Raw genomic sequence first — 27,415 nt, forward strand, 5'->3', positions numbered from 1 at the left:
GGATTCATATTACTTATTACAACATAGGTTATATTTATTTCTTTTTAATGAGAAAGGAAAAAATAGAATCTTGACTGAGGTTACTTTAAAATTAATATACATGATAGCCCAGGCTATTTAAACAAGAAAAAAAACAAAATCAGGCCTCCCTAGCCATGCAACTAATGGTTTAAGCAAAAACCCAAACCAAGTGTTCTAATATACCTTTTCAAAATAACCCAAAACAGGGGTCCCCAACCTCTGTTTAGGAAGCAGGCCACAAAGCAGGAGGTGAGCAGCAGGTCAGTGAGCAAAGCTTCATCTGTGTTTACAGCCACTCCTTATCACTGGCATTACCTCCTGAGCTCAGCCTCCTGTCAGATCAGCGGCAGCATTAGATTCACATAGGAGTGTGAACCCTACTGTGAACTGCACATGGGAGGGATCTAGGTTGCACACTCCTTATAAAAATCTGATGCCTGGTGATCTGAGGTGGAGCTGAGGCTGTGATGCTGGTGCTGGGGAGCGGCTGCAAATACAGATTATCATTAGCAGAGAGGTTTGACTGCACAGAGACCTTAATAAATCAATTACTTGCAGTCTCATATCAAAACCCTATCAGTGAGTGGCAAGTGGCAATAAGGCTGCATCTGGTGGTGGGCTATGAAGCTACTCCCACCTCCCTCCCCCTGTCATAGAAAGACTGTCTTCCATGAAACCAGTTACTGCTGTCAAAAAGGTTGGGGACTGTTGGCCTAGAAGATGGAGATCAAGACTTTTATTGTAATATATGCCCTAAAATACAGACTGATAACTTTTATGAAATAATTGTCACACTGCCCACTCATCTGACAATTTTTACTGGACACAAGGTCAAATTTTCAAAATTTAAAATTTGATTAGGTAGCAAGCTAACACAATTTACAAAGTGAAAATCTTCAAAACCAAGGTAGTTTAGGCAACAGTGCACAATGTGCTAGATGACACTATATATTTGCACAGTGTTATATGGCATAGAAGCTCTGTAATATGCTATGTAAACACAGAGGAAAGACAGAGCTCTACAAATTCTATTGTTAGGGGAACAGTACATAGGAGTAAAATTCTTATGTTCTGAGTGTGCAGTGTGCCATGGACTGGGTGATAGGATGAAGGAGTCAGGAAAATTAAGTCAGTTGTAGTCAGTAATCTCAACCCTAAAGAAGCATTCAGAAGTTGCACCAAATGGTCAGCGTGACCCAGGGCTAGCCAATATCTTAATTCCTTGCTCACAAAGTGTTTTCAATTTGGTCTACTGAAAGATTAACCTTCTTTCTCCAACTTTTATCCACATGAATCAAAGACCATGCCCATGATTCTATTAATAAATTGAACTAAAAAAAAAAAAACTCATATGAAAGAAAAAGCAAACCACTTGACTTCAGTCAATAAAAATCCAAAGCAACCCTGGCTGGTATGTCTCAGCTGGTTGGAGAATCTTCCTATAAGCAACTTAAAGGTGGCAGATTTAATTCCTGGTCAGGACACATATAGGTAGGTTGTTGGTTCCAGTCCTGGACAGGAAACATATGACCCGAGGTCTGGGCATGTGCAGGATGCAACCCATCAATGTTCCTCTCTGATACAGAGCTTTCTCTCTCTCCCTTCCTCTCTATCTTCTGTATCTTTTTAAAAAGCAATGAGAAAAATGTCCTCAGGTGAGGATAAAAAATAACAAAATAAATACAAATTAACTAAATAGATAAAATTTCAACACAGAAGATAAGTGATAATGTTAATATAAAAAATGGAAAAATACTAGCCCTGGCTGGCGTAGCTCAGTGGATTGAGCGCGGGCTGGGAACCAAAGTGTCCCAGGTTCAACTCCCAGCCAGGGTACATACCTGGGTTGCAGGCCAAAACCCCCAGCAACTGCACATTGGTGTCTCTCTCTCTCTCTCTCTCTCTCTCCCTCCCTTCCCTCTCTAAAAATAAATAAATAAAATCTTTTTTTTAAAAAAGGAAAAATACTATGATTCATAGTCATATGAATTTAAATCACAACAAAAGAGATTACCACTGTATTTTTACTGGTACATTTTTAAAAGTCTCATTTTAAGTTTTACATTAATATTAAATTTCTGTGTTCTTTCCACTGCCAACTTGTCTCAATCCCTCTTTCAAAGTAAGAATAAATACACAGATAAAAACTACTGTTTTTGAGGCTTTACTGAAGCTGATATTTATGTATTTCTGATGATTCTATACATTGATATAATCTTCATGGAAGACAAATTTTCTAGAAAATTCAAGAGCAGAAACTGTCAAAATTAAAGGAAATAACCAAATGAAAGAAAGCTATACATGGTTAAAGAGTAAAAGTATAAAGAATTTTTAATGGTGAAAGATATGCTAAGTGAAATAGGTCAAACAGAGAAAGACACATACCATATGATTTCACTTATATGTGGAATCTAACAAAACAAATTAAACAGACCAAGAAACAAGAACAAACTCATAGATAACAGAGAACATTTTGATGGTTGCCAGATGGGATGCAGTTTTGGGGCATGGATGAAAGAAGGAAAGAGATTAAGGAGAACAAATTGCCAGCTATAAAAACAGCCACAGGGATATAAAGTACAGGATATGGCATTTAGTAAATAACATTGTAATAACTATGTGTGGTGTCAGATGGGTACTACACTTAGTGGAATCATCACTACATAAGTTATATAACCATCTAATCACTATGTTGTATAACCACAACTATAATATTGTATACATACAATATAATATTGTAAGTTAATTGTAATTGAAAAATAAAATACTTCAGAAAAAGTGTAGAGTGCTTTCTATCTTATACTAAAAAATTGATTTGATGAAGTTTGCACAGCAATTGGAGTCAAGATTACAACATATAAAAGACACATGGACAAAGACAACAAGGGGGTGGATTGAATGTGGGAGGTGGGGGTACGTAGGGCAGGGGAGAGTAATGGGGGGAAATGGGGACAACTTTAATTGAACAACAATAAAACAAATTATAGTCATGAAAAAAGAAAAGGTAGCATGACAGAAAGAATATCATGCTTTTAAAATATTAAGTGTAATAAATGCAAATAAATAACATACAACTCTACAAACATTCCTTATGGAAAAAGACTGGAAAAAACAAACATGGAGACAAAAACTGACCAGTGTCTTAGATTCTTGAGAGTTGAGAAATTAAAAACATCTTTTGATTTCCTTAATGCTGTTTAAAAAATACATATACACACACTAAAATTAAAATAATGCAAAGGCTTACATAATAGTTCATTTAATTTTTGGCCAACAGAATGAGCATCCTACTCAAAAGATATTTTTTGTAAGAACATTCACTAGAATATTTTATTATCTTTAAACACCCCGAAATTCTACACATTCCTTTCTAAACATATATTCTCACAAAAAAACAAACTATTGTGCTAATGGAATTTATATACGAATTTGTCAAACGTTCCCTCTTTTGCAAAACTAGCAAAGAACAACCCTTATTTCATAGCAGCTAATGTATTAATTTGATCCAAACTAATTTGAAGACAGAGTAAAACAAATTAAGCAAATTAAATTCCATTGGAAGTTTTATTTTTATAGTCCAAATAAAAGAATTGCTTGACTTCTTGAGTTAATCTGCCCTCAGGCAGGTAAGCGTATAAGCAACCAAAATAAATGGGTTTCTATTCTCTTCTTGAGCTCAATTAAGTTTTCGAAAACAAGGATCATGTCTTGTTTACTATTATATTCTTATCATTTATTATGGCATTGTTCACACAGTAAATCCTGGATGAATAGATATGTGGATAATAAAGACTATTTCCAGGGAACTACACCAAATTTTTTTTTCATGTACACAATGACTTGCTCTAGTGGCAATATTCTTCCTTTATATATTAAAACAAGAATTTCAGTAGGAAAATCACTGCTGCACATGGCCTAGCCTACTAAGTATATGAGTAATGACTGATAAGCAATACTTACTGAAAGCATTATCTTTGTGTCTCTCCTTGAAGTTTATTAATAAAATACAGGGAAGAAGATAAGACAAATCTTACCATCACAATTTGATATATGAAAAAAGTAGGCAAATTCTGGCTGTTATACTTCCTAGCTTTGTAAGTTTGGTCATGTTACTTTTTAGTTTTCTTACGTATAAAATGGGGTAACAATGGTTCTTACCTCATAAGATTATTGTAAGGATTAAATACATTAATATAAAGTAGTACTTAGAATAGCTCTGACATATACTACGTACTACAAACTCAATAAATATGAACTGCTATCATCATTGCCAATCTTCTTCTTCCTATTGTTCTTATAAAACTTCCAGTAGATAATCTTAAAAGATGCCCACAGTGCTTTCTGAATGACTTGGGTTTATAGTGTGCTTATAATGTTACAGTATTATACTTGAATTTAGTATAAACTTACATGGTATCTATACTATATGACTACTAACATTTTTACTAAATTGATTACTTTCTTTAACAGTAATTAAAGTAAATCTGTAACTATACAGCTCAGCTATTAATTTTGTCAAAAACACACCAATATAGGTACCATCAGAATGATAAAGGATTGGTTAGGAGCAGTGCCAAAATTCAATAAAATGACAATAGGTCGAATTTATTGTTCAAGAGACCGACAGTGTCAAATAAAAAGAGGCAATATGGAGACAACTGAAGGTCATAAAATACTGAGATTATAATGAAGGTAATGCCAAAATTCAAAATAGAGAGTATGCTAAGAAAATACAGTCAAGGTAACCAATAACAGAAACATAGAAACAGAGTCACAAGCTATTAAAAAAAAAAAAAAAAAAACTTTAAAATTATATCATTCCTGCCAACGATGCTTTTACTTTTTATTTTTTATATATTTTTATTTTTGTTCCATATATTACTTTATTGTTGTTCAATTACAGTTGTCTGCATATTCTCCCAACCACTCCCCCACCCCATCCAAACCCACCTCCCTCCCTTGTTTCCACCCTCCCCCTTGGTTTTGTCCATGTGTCCTTTATACTAGTTCCTGAAAACCCTTCTCCCCACTGGTTTTGTCCATGTGTCCTTTATACTAGTTCCTGAAAACCCTTTGCCCCACTGTCCCCTCCCCCCTGGCTATTGTTAGATTGTTTTTAATTTCAATGTCTCTGGTTATATTTTGTTTGCTTTTTTCTTTTGTTGATTAGGTTCCACTTAAAGGTGAGATCATATGGTATTTGCCCCTCACCTCTTGGCTCATTTCATTTAGCATGATGCTCTCCAGTTCCATCATGCTGTTGCACAGCCTAGGAGCTCCTTCTTTCTCTCTACTGTGTTGTAGTATTCCATTGTCTAAATGTACCATCGTTTTTGGATCCACTCATTTACTGATGGGCACTTAGGTTGCTTCCAGCACTTGGCTATTGTAAATTGTGCTGCTATGAACATTGGGGAGCATAGGTTCTTTAGAATTGGTGTTTCAGGGCTCTTAGGGTATAATCCCAGCAGTGGAATTGCTGGGTCAAAAGGCGGTTCCATTTTTAGTTTTCTAAGGAAATTCCATACTGTTTTCCACAGTGGCTGCACCAGTCTGCAGTCCCACCAGCAGTGCACTAGCCTTCCCTTTTCTCCCCATCCTCTCCAACACTTGTTTGTTGATTTGTTTACATTGCCCATTCTGACCAGTGTGAAGTGGTATCTCATTGAGGTTTTAATTTGCATCTCTCTGATGGCTAGTGATGCTTAGCACCTTTTCATATGTCTCTGGGCCCTCTGTATGTCCTCCTTGGGGAAGTGTCTGTTCAAGTCTTTTGCCCATTTTATAATTGGGTTTTTTGTCTTCCGGGAGTGGAGTCATGTGAGTTCTTTATATATTTTGGAGATCAAACCGCCAAGGATGTTTTTAATATGACATAAGTACCACTATGCTGAGCATGGCTGACTCATAGCATCTTAAAAGCACTGCCTGGCCCTTTAAAGGTAAAACAATCTTCATTGTTTGGTCAAACATACTATCCTAAAGCCACTAATCTTTAAACATTTTTAAAATGATCTCAGCAGAGTTTAAAATGGGTCAAATGGTGAAAGAATGTATAATTATTGCTCAGCATTAGGGTAGATATGACTAAGATACATGGACATTATAAATTGAACATTTGAATGTCTGCATTATACACGTCTCTGTATATGTACATATGAATGAATTCTTTCAATGTACCTATTTAAAATAGATTTTAAGATGGAAATATCTAATTTCCTACTGAACTCCACAGTGGGTATGAAACAGCATTTTAGGACTCCAAAATAAGTACATTCACAATCATTCCTATATTTAAATAGTTGTTCTTCTTATAACATTTCATTTTCAAAAGTAGTCCAGAAGAGGCAAAGTTGAAGAATGCCAATAAAAAGTACATATTTTATTAATATGATACCTCATCTAGCTCTTTTTAAAGTAGGTAACCTTTAAAAAGTACTTAAAAAGGGAATGTACGAGATCATATATTCAGGTATCTTCATGGCTGAAAAAGTTTCAAATAATTCAATTCCATAGAAATCAGAGTAAAAGCCAAAGCATTAAGTTGCTATTAATAACGAAATGATTTAAAGAAGTTTTCCCTCCCTAACCCCCTAGCCAGCCCTAGTTCAAATCAGACCAGAAAACAGTGGCTGGAATAAAAGGTTCCAACTTCAATGCTGAGAAGGCTAATATTTTACAATAACTAGAACATTCTTAGAAACTTAAAAAAATACACACTGCTTCAATAAAGGGGAAAGGGACAAGATGCTAAGGAAGAAATGTCCCTAGAACAAACTTTCCATAAATGTCTTCTTGGAAGAGTAGAATGTAGAATTATGCCACTGTTAATATTAATATATATTATAAATACTGTAAATATTGGTATATATTATAAATACACATATACATATGTAAATATATTCCACATTCATATAGGAAATATAAACCATTTAAATTATAGATCATGACAAATTGAATTATTTTTATAAGTCCTATATTATCCATTTTTGATAATTACATGTATACATACATATAAATAGATGTGTGTGTACACACACACACACACATTTAATCATCAAAAAAACAACCCTATGGGATAATTGTTTAGACCACAGGTGGCTGACTATTACAAGGGGAAATTGTAAAAGTAGGGTATGGAAAAACTACTCAGAACACTGCCTTGCACCTGAAACAGCTGACTACAAGGCTCTCTTCCTCCCACCCCAATTTCACACTTCCAAGCCACCTTATTCTCTGCATGCCAATCCTTCTTTCTACATTGACTTGCCCTCACCTTTGATAAACTTTGACCAGGGTGGGCTGGACTGGGAGTAAAAGGGAGAAAACTGTACTTGAACGATGATTAAAATAAAATTAAAAAAAAAAAACTTTGACCACAGCTCACATGCCCATCTAAGATATTAAAATTACAAAGGATGTCTCCTGCTTTTCTTTCTTAACAGTGCTGTCAGGGATGGAACTATCAAATGAATGTGTTGGAAAATCACTGATGTTATAATAAAATCGGGGTACATAGCTTAAACTGTGTAGGTAAAGTTCAATATATTTGACAAAACCCATCAAGTGTTTACTTGCCTACACTCTGCACTATACTAACAGATACAAATACAGTATCTGGTATGGACTGTTCACCTGTAGCACTGAACATTTTCAAAGAATAAAAGATCAGAAGAAACAAAATACGTAGTTAAGACATTGTTGATGATTCCATACAGTCATAGTGAAATTTCACATAAGGATAAATATTCATTGCTTACAAAAGCAAATCTGTTAAGTACAAATTCAAATACATTTGTGCCTAAATATATGTATATGTATATTCAAATTAAATAAGTTCTAGTTTCATACCCTTTTTATAGGAAAGACTTTTGTGACCATTTATATTATTGGATAATTTTAATTTAAAAGATATTAAAATAGTATATTCCTTACACAAACAGACATACTGATGGGACCACCATGTTTTTTTTTTTCTGTAAGGCATAGCATCTTTAGATTTCTTAAACATGCATCTCTCTAGACTCATCCAATAAGGTATTTTGTTTTGTTTCACTGTGAACCATGAGCTGAGCTTCTCAACATTCATGACACATGTGCAATCAACATTCACTCTCGTTGTCTTTTCAGGAAGCAAATGGTGTTCAGCTGATTCTCATTAATCTGACTCTCAATCTGAGCCTATAAAGCTCTCTAAGTGATGCAAACATAACTGGCTTGCTTCAGAATACTGAGTAGCTGTTTCTTTTCCATTTATTTTTATTCAACTAGAAATATACCAGGGTTGGGAAATACACACAAAAAAATTAAAATTGGTTTGAGAGAATCTGGTAAATGGTATTAGCGAATCCTTGACAGACAATGTGGTTGTGGTTAAGATCATAAATTGATCTAATTAAATCAAATTTAACCTAGGGAAATGGATGGATGAAGGGCAGCAATCATTAAGTGGAAGGTACTAATCCTGTAATTTGTGTATATAAATATCACCCTCCTTTCCCCCTGGAAAACAAAAATATACCAGAAACAATGTCAGCAATAGTAGGGCACCTTAAATGTATTTTTAAATGTAGATAGATCACATTTTCTACTACAGAATTCTCTTGAAAAAAGTTGGCAACTTAAATTTCTCATATATTGAATTGATTGTTAGATACCTAAAGTTTATAACTTACACTATAACCTTCTAAGGTATGAATGATCAACCAAATGCTTCTCCTTTTTATGAACCTAGGTGATTCTAATCAGGAGCATTCTTAAAATGAGGCATACATACAAGTTTAAGCATATACATCTAGTGGGTACCAAAACTTTAAGGAAATATACAAAAAAACCAATAATGTGTAATTGAAGAAGGAAAATTAAATGGAAGGTAGAATACATAGAAGTCCAATTTCTTTTCATCCTCACCTGAGGATATGCTTATTAATTTGTAGAGAGAGGGCAAAGGAGGGAGAAAGGAAGATGGAGAGAAACACTGATGCAAAGAAACATCTATTGATTGCCCCTTGTACATGCTCCAGTAGGGGATGGAACCTTCAACCCAGGCCTGTTCCCTGGAAAGGAATAAAAACCATGATTTTCAGCTTATGGGATGATACTTCAATCAAATGAGCTACACAGGCCAGGGCAGAAGTCCACTTTATACGTGGCCACTGCCTAGCTGTTTTACTCACCATACCCATTTCCTACCTCTATATCCTCTCATGTACCAGAAGAAATATGCTTACTGCATACTTTACATGTATAACAGTGAGGATAAATTATATTCCCCATATTATGTGTTCTGAATTACATGTAAGATTATCTGTATGTCCATATCCATATGGACATACACATATAGACACAAATCATAAATAAGACAGTATACTCTACACCTGCCATGTGTAATGCTGCCTTAAGAAGTTTCCCCAATCCTAATATAAACCATCAATTTGCCTCATTATCAAATAATGGAAATAAGGGAGGTAATTCATTATAATCAATGGAATACATCAAACATTTTATTAGAAAGTTTTTATATTTGCATTTTCTGAATGAAAATCAGATGTACACAAGCTTCAAAGACATATGCTCAACACAGAAATCACCTTTTGAATGAAAGGTGCTATACAGTGATATCTGGCTCATTTTCAATATCTGAATCTTGAAAGAAGTTGTTGGTAAAAGGAATAGTGAACATTTTCTTTTTCTCTTTCCAGTCCTTGCATCCAGCACTAGTTCATAAATGAAGCATTTCATGTTATTTCTTTCTTGCTATGTCTACAACTTCTCTGTTTATTTACATTTGATGACATTTAGTTTTGTGAATTTCATACCACAAGAACCATATTTTCTTTCAACATATTTCTGTTAGTATCTGATCATATTCAAATACCTACAATCTTCTGTTATATCCTGCTTAGCTTCAAAACAGATAAGATGGCAGTAATACAGAATTGAATAAAGGAAGGTAAACTATAATACTAAAAAATCCCCTTTTTATTGTTCTTTGTTCATGCACTGCACTATAACAAAAGTGTGCACACATCCACACACAGCAATACATGTGAACGTGTGCAGACTTTTCTATGTGTATGACTATAACTCCCACTCTGAGTTCCATATACACTGATAAACTACCAAGCTTTGCTATCCTGTGCAACTGTCACCATTTTTTCAGTTGACTAAGAGTTTCTTAAGACTGAAGAGTTTCATCAGTGGCCTATTCTTTCATATGTTTTATCCCACACTTTTAAATTAAATGTAAACAAAAAATGCCAGGATTGCTTTGTTTTTACAAATAAAATTTTTAAATAAAATAAGGGCATGCTATCACATAATTGTTTTACCTACACGTGCATTTTTCTATGCGCCTTCAAGTTAAATGTGCAGCTACTGATAAAGGCTCTTCTGCTTATAAACACAAAATCCTGTTAAATACTGCCCCATGGATGCCTAGTCCTTTTTTATAAACAATATAATTATATTAGGTTACCTTTATTTCATTAATATATATAGCATAATATTTCAGCACCAAGAAACTGCAAAATGGTAGGCTGGTGTGGGCTGTCTTAGGGCTTGTACTAATTTTTATTTACCAGCAATCTTTGTTTTTAATCATTTCCCAATTTACCAATGAGATTAGTCGATCTCAATATCCAAAACACGTTCTATTGGATTATGCTGTCCTTACATCACACTTAATAGTAGACATTTATTATGACATCCATACTTCATGAGCTGTTTTAAATATAACTGGTATTACATGTTTTAACCATTTCCCAGAGGCTATAATTTGTCTTTTAATTTTGTTCATACTTTTTTGGGAGATTTCTGTATTTACTAATTGATATATAGCTAGATAAAATGATTTTCTATAGGTGAAGGTGTCAGAAAAGGTGCATGTTGTCTCCCTATCTGTTTAATATTAATGCAGAATTTATCATACAAAAAAGTGGGCTAGATATGGAGCAAGGAGGACTTACAACTGTTGGAAGAAGTATCAATAACTTACATGCAGATGACACCAAATTGCTGGCAGGAAGTAGCAATGATTCAACATGACTTCTAATGAAAGTAAAAGAAGAAAGGGCCAAAGCAGGACTGCATTTGAATATCAAGGTGCCTGAACTCATGATCACAGGAGAAATACACAACTTTGACATACACAAAGAAGACACTGAAACTGTTAAAGATTTTGCTTACCTTGATTCAGTCATTGACTCAAATGAAGACTATAGTCAAGAAATCAGTTGAAGTCTGAAACTTGCTTTAAGGGCAGCAATGAAAAATTAGAAAAGATCCCCAACAGCAAAAGTGTTATTAGAGATCAAGGCTAAGATCATCCACACACTCGTATTCCCAATTACTATGTATGGCTACTGAAGCTGGACAGGGAAGAAGGCTGGTAAGAATTTAAAAAATGGAGAGAAGTGGAAGATAGCAGCGGGGTAAATGGAAGCTAAGTCCACTCACTGGTGCCCCCAGAGTGGATTTTCAGCTGATCTTCTAACAAGTAACCTGAACAATCAACAGAACCTCAGCTGATATGAATTAATGAAGCCAAGGAGTGCAGAGGATGCTCCAGTAAGAGATTTTATAAGTTGAGGGGGAAATGCCCTGTCTGAGGCACCTTCAGCAAAAGAGAGATCAGACAGAAAATTCAGCTTAGTGGCTCCCTCCCATCCTGGAGTGAGGCTCTGGTCCCACACAGGGAAACAACCAACCCTAATTAGGAGAAGCTTAGAAGGATATACAAAGTGTGGGAGACTTAGGCTACACACTGACAGTGAGCAGCATGTCCATAGCTGCAGCATCATCTGGGAGACTTCCAGGAAGGAACTTTACCTAAAAATGTGAGAGGCACTGGGAGGCTGTGGTCAGCCCTGACCAAGAGAGATGTTGTGCTGTTTGGGGAGGGGGAAAGCACAGGGAAACAGCCCAGGGCCGCATACTGTACTGAGAAGTCCACATATAGACTGTTTTAAAAGAAGAGCTAAAGAAAGACTCGAGACTAGGCAGGGACCATGTGCTCTTGCACACATAAATAAGCAGCAGCTCTGCCAACAAAGAAAGCAGAGTGAAAGTGCAGTTCAGTCCCTCTGGGTCCAGCTGCACAGAAAGCACTGAAATTGCTCACGCTGTAGGGACTGTAGGACACAACTCAGCATTGTTGGAGAGCAGGGGACTGTGCAGAGTAGAGATTTTGGGCCTGAGTCTCCTGTGAGAGAGGCAGGCTGGGGACTGGAAGGCCAGGAGCTGAAATCTGAGATTTGTTGTGGCCAGGCAGGTCCCCTCACAGGCAAGTGTTCTCAATGCCCATCTGCAGGATTGCAGGCTTTCCAGATCAGTGAGGCCAGGCTCAGGAGCCCCCTGCTTGGTGCATATCTACAGGGGAAAGAAGGAGATACTCTGAAAGGGCCATTTCTGAACATCTATTAGGCACTATGAGCTGTAATAGTTCTTCTGGCCCTGATCCACTGAAAGCAGAAGAACAGAGAGATTAGAGACAGGCACAACAAGGGGTGTTCAGGACCCTGCCCAGCCTTGGCTCTTAGAGCTGCCATCAATACCAAGCAGCAAAGAGCTGCTCCTTTTACACAGATTGGTCCCTCACAGGAAATGGACAATTAATTCACCAGGAACTATACATTACTGGAAATAATCTGGGACAGATCAAGACATGTGACAGGGGGGTAAGGAAATATCTTCCCCAAAGTATGCACAGCAACCCCAGTGGTGACCCAGGGATTCTACTCTCCAGATCACATTAAAGCCCCCCTCTGGAGGCAGGTGCAGGTGATACTGACAGTGCTCTTGGATATTAAACGAACCACTCCTGGGCCTTGAGCTGATGGAAAGCTAGCAGGGCAGAACAGTGGGGACCAGCCAAGCATGAAGGAGATAGCCAGAAACAGGAATGCTTGTAACCTTGAACAGGCTGCCCAGGATGCCATTTGACATTATCAGTGGTGGGTCAGAAAGAGAAACACTGGTAAACACTAGAATCTGCTGAGATAAATTCCACCACAGTCTTCATTATTTGTGTTATTTTTTTCACCTGCATATATTTTAAACATTTTTCTTCAAGTTTGTTCCTATTATTTCACTATTTTCTTATTTTAGTTTGTTTCAAATCTCATAATTTACTCCTCCCTTCCCTTATTCCATTTTGCCTCCTTCCTTCCTCTTGTTTCTGTTTAAATTCCATTTTTTCTCTTTATACAACTAGTTTCTATTCTGCACTCTTACTACCTATTCTGCCTTCAAACCTCTCAAAACCATTTTTCTCGTCAGTAGTCACCTCACATTCTTTTTGCCATTCTTATAACATCCTTATTCACTCTCCAACTTTATTAATCTTTCCTCATTCCTTATAGATATGGTGGTTGTTTTTGAATTTCTTCAATTTCATTCCTAGATGTTCACTAATTTTGTATGTCAAATCTCAAATTTTACTCTTCCTCTTTACTATTCAATTTTGCCTTTCTCCTGCCCTTTCTTTTTTATTCTTTTTAAAATTTACTTTTGCCTGCTGTTAGCCTGGTTTTCATTCCTAACACTTTTTATTTCTTCTCCCCTGTATCCCCTCAAAATCACATTTCTTTCCTTCAGACATCTCATAAGCTTATTTTTCTTTCATTTTTCCACTTATTACCTTTCCACCTCTATTAATATTTGCTCATTTGTCATTGATATTACTGTGATGGATGTTTTTCCATTTTATTCATATTCTTTCATTATTTAAAAAATTTTAAACATTATACTATACTTCCAAATTCTCTTACTTCACTTTGCCTTCTCCATCCCTTTTTTATTTATGATGTAAATTTTCTTTTCTTTCTTTCTTCACCTTGCTTCTATTCTCTACTCTTACCATTTCTTCTCTTTCTACCCTCTCAGAATAATTGTTTTCTCCATTAGTCATCTCATATTTGTTTCTCCTTTCTTATAATAGTCTTAATCTCTTTCCACCTTTATTAATATTTGCTTATTTGTTCTTGATCCTTTGGTTGTGGGTTGCGGTTATTTCTACAGGTGTGGGTTTTGTTTCCCAGGCTGTTTGGTTTTGTTATGGCAGCACCTGCATAAGATCATAGAAGACATGGTGGGCAGTATGACTCTGCTACCAAAGGAAAGAATCCACCAAAGAATGACCCCAAAACAACCAAAAACAAAATACAACAAGAGAGCCCACATAAACAGCAGGAAGGGTATCCAAAGAACATCCACCTCAGGAGATCAAGATTACTCTAATGGGCATCACAGGTCTCCTACCACAGAAGTTCACAGCATAAAGCAGGCAGTCAAACCAAATCAATATATTATACAGAAACAAACAAAAATAGTACCTAACATGGAGAGACAGAGAAACAATCCCTAAACAAAAAGAAAGGAGTAATCCCCAGAAAGAGAGCTAAATGAAATTGAGGTAAGGAATCTATCAGACAGAAAGGTCAAAATAATGGTTATAAGGATGCTCAAGGAGCTCAGTAAGAATGACAAGAAACTCTGTGGAAGCTACAAGGAACTTACAGGGAACTACATCAGCATGAAAAAGGACATAGAAACTATGAAAAAGAGTCAGGAGGAAATGAAGAATGCAGTATCTGGAATGAAGAATACACTAGGAAGAAATAAAAGCAGGCTAAATGAAGCAGGGGATCAAGTCAGCAAGTGGGAGGATAAGGTAGAAAACAAATCACCAAGACAGAGCAAGAAAATGAAAAAAGACTCAAAAAGAATGAAGATAGTTTAAGGGAACTGTAGGACAACATGAAATGTGTAATACTATTCCTATGATAGGAATACCAGAAGGAGAAGAACAGGAACAAGAGACAGAAAACTTGTTAGAAAAAGTAATGACAGGAAATTTCACTAACATAGTGAGGGAAAAAGTCACAGAAGTCCAGGAAGCACAGAGGGTCCCAATCAAGATGAACCCAAAGAAGTTCACTCCAAGGCATATCATAATTAAAATGGCAAAATTTAAAGACAAAGAGAGAATCTTAAAGGCAGCAAGGAAGAAAGTGCTAGTAACATATAAGTGAGCTCCAATAAAGCTATCAGTTGATTTCTCAACAGAAATACTACAAGCCAGAAGGGAATGGCATGAACTATTCCAAGTAGTGAAAAGCAAAGGCCTGCAAACAAGACTACTCAGCAAGGTGCTCAGTTAAAATGCAAGGTGAAATAAGGAGCTTCCCAGACAAAAAGGGCTAAAAGAGTACATCTCCACTAAACCACCATTGCAAAAGAAGGTAAACACATTGATTTAACAAAATTAGTAAAACGAGAGAAAAAGAGAGGAGCACAGCTACAGAGGGAAAAATGCCAATGAATAAACACTTATCAATAATAACCTTAAATATAAATGGATTAAATACTCCAATCAAAAGAAATAGGGCAGCTGAATGGATAAGAAAACATGACAACAATATATGCTGTCTACAGGATACCCACCTTAGAACAAAAGATCTATATAAGCTGAAAGAGAATGGATGGAAAACAAAATTCCAAGTAAACGGACATGAAAAACAAAAGTTGGAGTACCAATACTTATATCAGACAAAATATACTTAAAAACAATGGCTATAATAGACTTAAACAAAGAGACAAACAAGGTCACCACACAATACTTAAGGGATTGGTCCAACAAGAGGATATAACCCTTGTAAATATATATGTACCAAACATAGGAACACCTAAATATATAAGGGGAATCTTGGAGGACTTCAAGAAAGATATCAAAAGCAACACAGTTATTATAGGGTATTTGAACACCCCACTGTCAAAAAGTATAGATCTTCCTAACAAAGAATCAAAAAGGGTATTGTGACATTGATGGACACTCTAGATCAAATGGATTTCATTGGTACATACAGAATCTTTCACCTCAAAGAAGCAAAATACACATTCTTTTCAAATGTACAAGGACATTTTTAAAAGATAGACCACATGGTAGAGCACAAAACAAGCCTCAGCACATTCAAGAAAAATGAAATTATATCAAGCACTTTCTCAGATCTCAATGGCTTGAAACTAGAAACCAACCTCAAGGAAAAATTCAGATATTCAAATACATAGAGACTGCATAAAATGTTATGAAATAATGAATGGGTTAACAAAGAGATACAGGTAGAAATTAAAAAAAAGAATCTCAAAACAAATGATAATGAACACACAACAACCCCAAACCTGTGGGACACAGCAAATGCAGTCCTGAGAGGGAAGTTCACAGCAATACAAGCCTATCTAAAAAAAATAGAAACATTTCAAATAAACAACCTAACCCTACATCAACAAGAACTGGAAGAACAACAGCAAACAAAGTCCAGAGAGAGTATAAGGAAGTAAATAATCAAGATCAAAGCAGAAATAAAAGACATAGAGACTAAAAGAAGAATTCAAAGGATCTATAAATCCAGAGGCTGGTTCTTTGAAAACATAAACAAAAATGACAAACCTTTAACCACACTCATCAAGAAAAAAAGAGAGAGGACTCAAATAAATAAAATCAGAAAAAAGGAGAAGTTACAATCAATAGCACAGAATACAAAGAATTGTAAGAAATTACCATGAACAACTATATGCCAAGAAATTTGAAAACCTGGGAGAAATGGACAAATTTCCAGAAACATACAATCTTCTACAACTGAATCAAGAAGCAGAAGGCCTAAATAGAACAATAATTAGTGAAACTGAAGCATAATCAAACAATTCATGGTACACAAAAGCCCTGGGACAGATGGCTTCACAGGCAAATTTTAACAAATATTTAAAGAAGAAGTAACTGCTATTCTCCTTCCAAAAATTGAAGAACAGGTAAGACTCCAAAACTCTTTTTATAAAGCCAGTATTATTCTAATTCTAAAATCAGTTAAAGACATAACAAAGAAGGAAATCTACAGGTCAATATCTGCAATAAACATAGATGCAAAAACTCCTCAACAAACTACTGGAAATCCAGATCCAACAATATGGTGAAAAAAAAATCATACACCATGATCAAGTGGGATTCATACCAGGGATGTAAGGATGGTACGATATTTGCAAATTAATAAACATAATACACCACATAAACAAAATCAAGGACAAAAATCACATGATCACATCAACAGAGGCTGAAAAAGCATTTAATAAAATCCAGCACACATTTATAATAAAAACACTCGGCAAAGTGGGAATAGAGGGAACATACCTCCACATAATAAAGGCCATGTGCAAGACACCTGCAGCTAACATCATATTGGACATGGAAAAACTAAAAGATTTCCTCTTAAGAACAGGAACAAGAGGAGGGTGCCTGCCTTTACCACTCTCATTAAACATTGTAGTGGAAGTCTTAGACACAGCAATCAGACAAGAAAAATAAATAAAAGGCATCCAATTGGAATGGGGGAAGTAAAACTGTCATTATTTGCAGATGACATGATAGTGTACGTACAAAATCCTATAGACTCCACCAAAATCCCACTCGACCAAATAAGTGCATTTGGAATAATAGAAGGATGAAAAGTCAATATTCAGAAATGGAGAGCATTTTTGTAAACCAACAATGAAATATCAGAAACAGAAACAAGGAAAAAATCCCATTTTTATAGCAACAATAAAAATAAAGTACCTAAGAATAACTTAACCATGAATGTAAAAGACCTGTACTCAGAAAACTATACAACACTGAAAAAAGGAATTAAAAAAGACAAAAAGAAATGGAAGCATATACCATGTTCATGGAGTGGAAGAATTAACCTCACTAAAATGTCTATACTACTCAAAGCAATCTATAGATACAATGCAATCCCTATTAAAAAACTAAAGACATGTATCACGGATGTAGAATAAATATCTCAAAAATTTATATGGCACCAAAACAGACCCCTAATGATCTCAGTAATTTTGAGAAAGAAGAACAAAGTAGGAGGGATCACCATACCTGTTATCAAACTATACTACAAGGCCACTGTAACCACAACAGTCTGGTACTGGCATGAGAACAGACACATAGGTCAATGGAACAGAATAGAGAGCCCAGAAATAAACCCATGTCCATACAGTCAGCTAATATTTGAAAAAGGGGGCAGGATCATAAATAGAATAAAATAGCCTCTTCAATGTACAATATTGGGAGGACTGTACTGGTACATGTAAAAAAAATGAAATTAAACTGCCAAATTACACCACACATCAGAATAAACTCAAGATAGATAAAAGACTTACATATAGGGTGTGACACCATAAAAGTCCTAGAGGAAAACATAGGCATTGAAATTTCAGATATCTGATGTAGCAATATTTTTGCAAATATATCTCCAGGGCAAGGGAAATAAAGGAAAACATAAATAAATGGGATTACAACAAATTTAAAAAGCTTCTGCATGGCTAAAGAAACCCATAATCAAAAATGAAAAGGGATCTGATCATATGGTAGAACATATTTGCCAATGACATGTCAGATGAGGGTTTTGTCTCCAAAAAAAGATAAAGAACTCACACTACTCACCACCAGTAACACAAACAGTCCAATTAAAAAATAGACAAAGAATCTGACTAGACACTTCTCCAAGGATGACATACAGAGGGCCAACATACATATGAAAAGATACTTCAACATCACTAGCCATCAGAGAGATGCAAATTACAGCCACAATAAACCTTCACTGGTGTGGTTCAGTGGATTGAGATGCAGCCTGTGAACCAAAGGGTTGTTAATTCTGTTCCCAGTCAGGGCAATGCCTGAGTTGAGGGCCAGGTCCCCAGTAGAGGGCACGTGAGAGGCAACCATACATTAACATTTCTCTCACTCTCTTTCTCCCTCCCTTCCCCTCTCTCTAAAAATAGATAAGTAAACTATTTGAAAAATAAATGAAACCACAATGAGATATTACCTCACACTGGTCAGAATGGCTATCACAAACAAATCAACAAATAATAAGTATTGGAGAGGATGTGGAGAATAGGAAACACTTGTTTACCATTTGTGGGAATGCAGACTGGTGCAGCCACCATGAATAAGAGTATGGAATTTCCTCAGAAAACTAAAAATGGAACTGTCTTTTGACTCAGCAATTCCACTGCTGGGATTATACCCTAAAAATCCTGAAACAGCAATTCAAAGAACCTATGTACCTCAGTGTTCATAACAGCATTATTTATAGTAGCCAAGGGCTAGAAACAGCCTAAGTGCCCATCAGTAAATGAGTGGATCAAAAAACTATGCTACATTTACATGATAGAATACTGCACAGCAGAAAGAAAGGAGCTCCTAGCCTTTGAGACAGCATGGATGGAACTGGAGAGCATTCTGCTAAGTGAAATAAGCCTGGCAGTGAAACACAAATGCCATATGATCTCACCAATAAGAGGAACCTAATGAATAAAAACAAACTGATGAGCAAAATAGAACCTGAGGCATGGAAAAAGGGAACAGACTGAGCGGCCAGAGTGGGTGGAGGGGGATAATGATGGAAAGAAGGGGAAGGGATCAGTCAAAGAACATGTATGAGTGACCCATGGACATGGAAAACAATGTGGGGATTGACTGTGGGAGTGGGTGGGTGGGCTGGTGGAGGAATGCAAAATGGGAAAATTGGGATAAGTAAAATAGAATAATTATACAAATTCTTTTAAAAGAATAAAAACATTATTGATTTATAATATGATATTCGAGGGGAGCTGCACAGATACCAAGGACCACCAGAAAAATGAATAGGCAGGTCCTAGAGCAAATTAGACCTGAACCATTGGGGGAGGCAAAAGTGATGAACCTGAATCTGTCATACTTGGGGCACATCATGAGAAGGCAGAGTTCTTTGGAAAAGAAAATAATGCTGGGAAAAACAGAGGGCCACAGGAAAAGAAGAAGACCAAATATGAGTTGGACTGACTCCATAAAAGAAGATATAGGTGAGGAGGGCTGTTGAGGACAGGACATTGTGGACATCACTCATTGGTAGAGTTGCCAAAAGTCAGAGCTGACTCAATGCATGCAACACACAAACACAAAGCAAACTTTTCCTGTGGTCATTCCCTAAGTCTTCATGCTTAGCAAGTCCCATCCTACCCTAAAATCAGACAATAATCAGCTATATATTTTTTTGTTTTCTTGGTAAATATATTTTATTAACTTTTGCTTTTAAATCTACATGGGAGAAATTTTAGGATATGGTGTGAGGTTGGGACCTATCCTCCCATATCCTAAAAAATTAACCAATTATCACAGAACTATTAAGTAATGCATCCTTGAGAAAGGTAGGCATAAAGTTTGGAAAGCAATTTTGATATATCTAAAATAAAAGTGTCCATTTAAAACCTGAATGTGGAATCTTTCTTTTGCTATCATCATTAATATGCTCCTGTACAGTGGTAAGCTATAAAATGGCTCATTTAATCACATTTAGTTGAGTCTACAATTTTATCATTAATTCAGGCTTAAACTCTATAAGTATACTATTTATTCTTTTCCCTCCCCTCTCATCATGGTGTTTGAGATAAGTTACCCCACAAGGTGGATCCACTACAACAAATTAACCAATTGGAAAACATTTCTAGGAGATTAAAATGAGAATAGGATATTTGAATACAAATGGTATCACTTTCAGAGAGGGAAGAGGGAAGACATATTTTAAGAATAATATGCAAAGAGAGTCACTAGCATGGAGCAGAGATAAGGAACAGATGCAAGACTTGGAGTCATATGATCTCAGGTTCTAGTCCTGACTCTGCCACTTACTAACTACTTGTGTAGTTTACATTACTTAGATATCTGGCATTCACTTATATCATTCATAAAATGGGAGTAACAGTACCTACTGTATGTTCTCATGTTATTAAGAAAAATAAAGTCTGATAGTAAATGTAAAAAATACATTAAAACCCAAAAAGAAATCTATACGTGTTTGTCATATATAACATTTTACACAAATATTAAGTGGATGATGGGTTCTACATCCCGGAGTATAAATAAATTCATCATACATGGATTTAAATTTCCCACTTGGCTTGACATACTAATTCCATCAGAGAAAAGAAACTGGCTAGGCATTTCCTTGGGTCAGATAATAATTTGTGAGGATACTAAAATCCTGCTTGATAAACAGCAAAATAAAGTAAATTAATGTAACAGATAATTAAATGCATTTTATACTAGTACCCACTGCACTCAACTCATCAGCATAAACTTCACCAGACAGTGAAATTGCTTTTCTAGCACCAGAAGGCAACTAAGTATTGGGATGGCCAAAAAGTTCATTTATTTTTTTTCCAAACAATGGCTCTAGTAGTGTCAATTTGCTTTTAACTTCATTTGAAACAATTTTGTTAGACTGCATTGTGACAGGTGTCATATCACCTTGCATTAAAAAACAAACTTAATGGAGAGGGGGTAGGTAGGGCAGGGAAGAGTTATGGGGGAGAAATGGGGAAAACTGTAACTGAACAACAATAAAAAAAATTAGCTCTGGCTGGTGTTACTCAGTGGATTGAGCACTGTCCTGCCAGTTCGATTCCCAGTCAGGGCACATGCCTGAGTTGTGGGCCAGGTCCCCAGTAGGGGGCACATGAGAGGCAACCACAGAGTGATGTTTCTCTCCCTTTCTTTCTCCCTCCCTTCCCCTCTCTAAAAATAAAGAAATAAAGTCTTAGAAAAAAGGGAATTGGTACTTGAAGCAAATTTTAAAAAATTAAAAGAACAGCAAAGGAATGCTTATCAAAATTGGTGAATTTTTGTGTAGCAATTTTAATATTGAAAATGGAAGAAAACATACATTTTCAGCATAGTATGTTTTATTATTTCAAGAAAGGTAAAAACACAACTGAAACACAAATAAAGGTTTGTGCAGTGTATGGAGAAGGTGTTGTGACTGATCAAAAGTGGTTTGTGAAGTTTCTTGGTACTATTGACATTTTGGCCAAATAATTCTTTGCTGTGGGGCTGTCTTATACATTGTAGGATGTTTAGCAGCACCCCTGGCTTCGACCCACTAGAAGTCAATAGTGGGAGACAGCTGACATAGTCAAAATATGGAAATCAATCAAGTTATTGGTGAAAATGAAAAATGTGTTTTTTACTTTATGGAGAAAACTAAATGGACTTTTTGGCCAACCTAATAGAATACAAACAAATGATGTCTTTTATCTTAAATGATACCAACAGGGAAACAATTTAGTCCAAGTATAAGGACAATGACAACCTTACATTTTTGACAAGAAAAATATACCTACATTTCACTTTAATAAAATAAGAGATAAGTCAATAACCAAAAAGTGCTTGACTGACCAAAAAAGTACCTAATGTAGGTAGCCAAATGCAGCACTGTCATCAAAATATAGGAAGTATGTACCTGGTAAAAGAAGAAAACTAAAAGTGACAAAGTTAAAGTTATCTTAATCATATAAATGTGTTATTTGGGAAAAAGAGCAGGCAACTGATTGCTTTATTCAGAGCTCTGGTTATAGTATATATACCATATAACTTTTTAGTATATGTATGTAAGTTTACACTCTACTGGTAGTATTAGGGTGATTTTTTTTTCACTTCATACCACACTACCGAAATGAAAGAAGGTCCACAGAAAAACCATTAAAATCTTTTCCCAATTAGGGCTAGCACAGTATCCTGGAATCACAAATCTCTCTATTCCCCCTTGTGATGACCTAGGCAACCATAACTAAAAACCTGTATCTCCTAAGATATGGGTGCTCTGGAGACCAATGCATCAGACAGATACAATGAATGGGCTGCAAATACTGTGAGTGCACATGGAATTTGGCTGAAAACAGAGCCCATCATCAGTAGGTAAGCAAGCAACTAGAGAACAGGGGATTACATTCTCAATCTGTTCCTGCTACTTCTTTAAGATTGGTAAAGCCTTTTTGATACTGTGTAAAACAGGCATTTTCTAACAGTGCTGGAGTTTTTCTCTTAAGCTAAAACCCCCCCTGCACAGAGAACAAGACTAAATAAGGAAGTGTCCAGAGTTTGAGCAGGCATCCTTTCTTGCCCAGATGTTGGCAATCTGCGCCTCTACTCTTACCCTAAGAAACCTGCAAATATCATACCTGCCTAGTTAAACATGTCTCAAGGGCCTTTCCCTGCAGAGGCAGGAAACAACAGGCTGAATGCTAGCGTTAAAGGTTACATTTTCTAACAATGAATCGGACTCAATTTTTGTTTTCTTTTTCTTTTTGGCTAGGTAAAGGGCAGCATTTTTTTTGGTAGTTGTTGTGTGTTCATTATTTTTTCTTCAGTTAGCTGAGGTTTTAATTTTGTATTTTTGGCAATTTGGAGCAGGCAATTTAAATGAACCAAACAATGTTATTTATATAGTTATCATAATGGGTAGTTTTAAATATTACTTATAATTTACTGCCCATAAACCTGGGATATACAGTTCATTTATAGCATGCAGCAATCATTTAGCATTGGGAGAGTTTAGGAGATGGTGGGGGGGCAGAGAAATAGGGGGAGGGAGATGGGAAGAGCATGTGAGCACAAGATTTTGACAAAAGTAAAACAAATGTTCAGAGACCGATCTCTTTTGTGTCTTGTTTCTCAGAGCCTTCTCTCTGGTTAATGTGACTTAGGGATCTATTTCTTTCTTCTATTCTCCAAGTGCTACTGCTAAATACCTCTAGTCAACCTCAGTCATTTATTATTCTGGGTTCACATATGACATTTTGCAAGTCAATCTTTCTCTTGATTGTCTTTCCTTAACAGTCAGGATAATGTCTTCATTCATCTCTTGAATTTGGTTACATAACTCAATTATTTGCCCAGCTTTTCTCTTTCTATATCCACCTAATTTGAAATTAGTGTGCACTCCTTCCTCCTTATTTTCAGCTAAAACAGCTGTCTTGGGCACAGTAAAGAAAAGGTAATCTTGCCAATACCCTTGGCTGTTATTTCCCTTTTTCAATTCTTAGCTTTCCAGTGACACCCTGTCTACCACATGCTCATATATATCCATGCTCATGGAGTTCAAAACCAGATTACTAGGAAATATAAATGATGATGGCAGTTTCAAAACATGATATGCAAAAATCATTTTATACTATTCTACAGAGAGAACACTTTCAATGTAGCATGATGTGGCATAAATGTGCATTTATTACCATAGTAAAACATTTTGAAATTATTTTTAAAGTATACACATATGACTATAATTAAAATGCTCTGCAGTATTGTAAATTCAAAGTAATTTAGACAACAACCATGGTTTCTTTTTAATTATGTATTTATTTAATTTTAGAGAGGGGAAAGGAAGAAAGAAGGAGAGGGAGAGAAACATCGATGTGAGAGAGATAAAAACACAGATCAGTTGCCTCTCATATGCTCCCCGACTAGGGTCCAAACCAACAACCTAGGCATGTGCTCTGACCAGGAATTAAACTGGCAACCTTTCATTTTGCGGGATGACACCCAACCAACTGAACTACACTGGCCAGGGCCAACTTCAGTTGCTTTTACTGAAAAACTAACATCTGTCTCTTATTAAAGTTATACAGAGCAAAGAACTTAATTAATTTCATTCCTGTAGTGGTTAAACTATGAAATAATATTGAACAGTGAAGTTAAAATTAGTTAAAACAAAATAGCTAACTTACAGTAATTTTTCAACATATACGTTAATCTAATTACCCTTTCCCTTTCATCTACAACACAATTGGTTAAACAGGAAGATGCCACAGTACAGCCATTTTCTGAGATTCACAGTTATTTATGCTGGATGGACTAATAGTCTATTGCTTCTGCTTCCTCCATTCCAGCTGATACTATGTAAGCCATCCCAGTCTGCCTTTTTAATATGCTCCTCAACCTCTTCTGTGGAGTTCTCCAATAAGTATGTCATTGTCAGACTTCAAGGCCTGACATCAGTGTATACTTTTCAATTTCTTTTTGGAAGTTGATGGTATTGTTTTACTCCCTGCTGTTTTTAAAAAATACTTTCTTTCCTTGGCTCCTAAGACACATTATAAACTGTGTTTATCCTCCATCTTTCTTAACAATCTTTTAGCAAGTTCTTTTCAAACCCCATCCTAAATGTAGGCATTATTCTCCGACATTTTATCTGCAAACCCTTCCACTTCTCCTCCAAAGGCTCTTTTTTGGATTCACCTACTATCTTCTTATAGATAGACTGTCTACGTATGAATTTCTAACTGCATACTTAAAATCACCCAAGGTATGTTAGCACCTTTATAAACCCATCATTTTTATCCTGCCTTCTTTACTCCTGTAGATAACACTCCTAACTTCCTTGTTTCCTATCAACTTTCAACTATCTTGGCTCCAAAGCCTTTAGTTATTATCTAATTCTTTTTTCTCACTGTCTCATATTTTGTCAATTTCCCATTATACCACTGGTCTGGTCACTTCATTCACATTGCTACAAACAAGTTAAGGTACTCATCACATCTCACATGGAAGGCAATAAATAATAGCTACTTAATTGTTCTCCAATCCCTACTCCTTTCTCTAATGCATTCTGCACATTTCTACCAGATTAAGTGGCAGTGTATGATCATACTCCTTAGCACTGCAGAGTGGTAATCAATATTATATGATTACCACTAATGTGAAGGAAACCAAAGTTTTACCACTATGAAGTTGCCTTTTGGATGTATTGATTTTAAGATGTTTATTAAGAAACAAAAGACACAGAAAGAACCTTTTATCCTTCTTGTCCTAAGAGATTCGGATGGAAAGGTCTACTCCAAGAAGAGAATTTTGGCATGTTGCCTTAGCCTAATCAGCCTAAAATATAAATTTTTGTATAAAATCAAGTATGGTAAACAAGAGGCTTCAGGCAGGGTTCTGTTAGCTAGGTAATTCCTGTGTCTCATTATTTCTCAGTTAAGAAAGGATTTTCCTGCCTTGTGTGTTTCTCTTATTCCTCAACTACCTGTAAATTGCCCATCCTCACTTCTGAAATATATTATCCACCTCCTCTTTCTCCTTTGTCCAAAATGGCATCTATACCGAACACTGCTTTACCATGTTTGGATTTTTCATGTATATGTGAGTTCCCAATGTACACGCATTAAACATTTGATTTTCCTCTGTTAATTTCATTATTAGCCCAGCTAGAAGAACTTAGAAGGTGGGAGAAAAAGTGTAACTGAGCAGAAATTTCATTTCTTTAATGTGACCTTTTCTCCTTTCTTTCCTTTGATTCAAACTGACCTCATCCCACACCCTGACTCACTTGCCTCCTTCTCCCTTGCACACCACTCCCTTAATCATTAAGGTCTCAGGACAATGAGGTCCTGGTCAGCATTAAACAATCTTAGGAACAAAACCTCAGGCCTATTTATTACAGAGACAGAGTTTCAACCTAATTAAAGATAACATCTATGGCTCAGCTGTGTTTCAGCTCCAGATCCAGAAAAGTGGACCAAGCCCACAGGCCACATTGGAAAACTAGGTGAAGGGGCACCATGGATGACATCAAGGCCAAATCCAATGATCAATCGCTCCCTACCCTGGTGTTGACCAATTAATACAGACTGCACCCCCAACTTCACCGTGATTATTGATTTTTACTCTATATAGTCCATTCCCTAGAAGCCATTGGGGAGCCAAGTCTTTGAGCACAAGCTTACCTGTGACTCCAGGCATGGCACCATTCCCTTAAAAATAAACCTGTACTTTCTTGGCTACAAGCTCCTATTCATGTTTGATTGGACTTTGATGTGTACAGGCAAACAAATTCCCCTTTGGTCTAGTAACAAAAGCATTAGATTTTAGTCCCCATAAATTCCAAGGTTGTCATGTTGCATAAAGTTATCATTCTATTAAATCTCTATGTAAAAAGCCACAACAATATAATTAGAGTGGGATCTCACAGACAGGATGATGTCATTCCTGGTAAAAATCACCTTTGAACGCCTTTCATTCCAGAAACAGAAACTGAGAGAGTGGGCCTTAGGTAGACAAACAAAAGGTCATAGCTACTTTTGGTCTACATTCGAGTGCCATAAAATACAGCATGATTTTCCTGGATGATTGAATATCAAATGACACTCAAAACAAGGAAGCAGACCAACAAAGTGGAAATAAGGAGTCAAGGTAAAGCCTTTCATTCATGTGGAATGGATCATTAGTGACAGGGATATTAGAATTCTATACTTTGCAAGTCAGTTGTTTTAGATTTTTATACCTTCTCTGTTTCTCCCTTAACAGAAGTCTTGATTAATTCATCAATGTTTCTCGTTGTGTTAAAGAAAGTAAAGCATCCCCAATTCTGTACCATGCTTGGGTATACCAAGCTAAGGGTTTCAACATCCTTATAAAACATCATTCCATAAAAGTAAGAAGTAGCATGGAATATGTAAACAACTGATGCCAAATTACTGGCAACTCTTTCTTACAGAAAATCAACTGGAAGGTACATATACAGAATATTTTTATTTC

The 27,415-nt window shown here is 36.0% G+C and overlaps 1 protein-coding gene and 1 long non-coding RNA gene across 5 annotated transcripts in view; one reads left to right on the forward strand and one right to left on the reverse strand.

The window, feature by feature from the left end:
* The window catches only part of DIAPH2 (diaphanous related formin 2), a 914,500-nt gene that overhangs the window by 399,690 nt on the left and 487,395 nt on the right, over positions 1-27,415 (reverse strand). The window lies entirely within an intron of this gene.
* Positions 14,949-16,709, forward strand: LOC118498448. Its single transcript, XR_004900937.1, has 3 exons — positions 14,949-15,170; positions 15,832-15,837; positions 16,699-16,709. It is a non-coding gene; the product is annotated as an uncharacterized LOC118498448 (long non-coding RNA).

This window comes from Phyllostomus discolor, chromosome X, assembly GCF_004126475.2.
Source record: "Phyllostomus discolor isolate MPI-MPIP mPhyDis1 chromosome X, mPhyDis1.pri.v3, whole genome shotgun sequence".
In the NCBI taxonomy this organism is placed as follows: Eukaryota; Metazoa; Chordata; class Mammalia; order Chiroptera; family Phyllostomidae; genus Phyllostomus; species Phyllostomus discolor.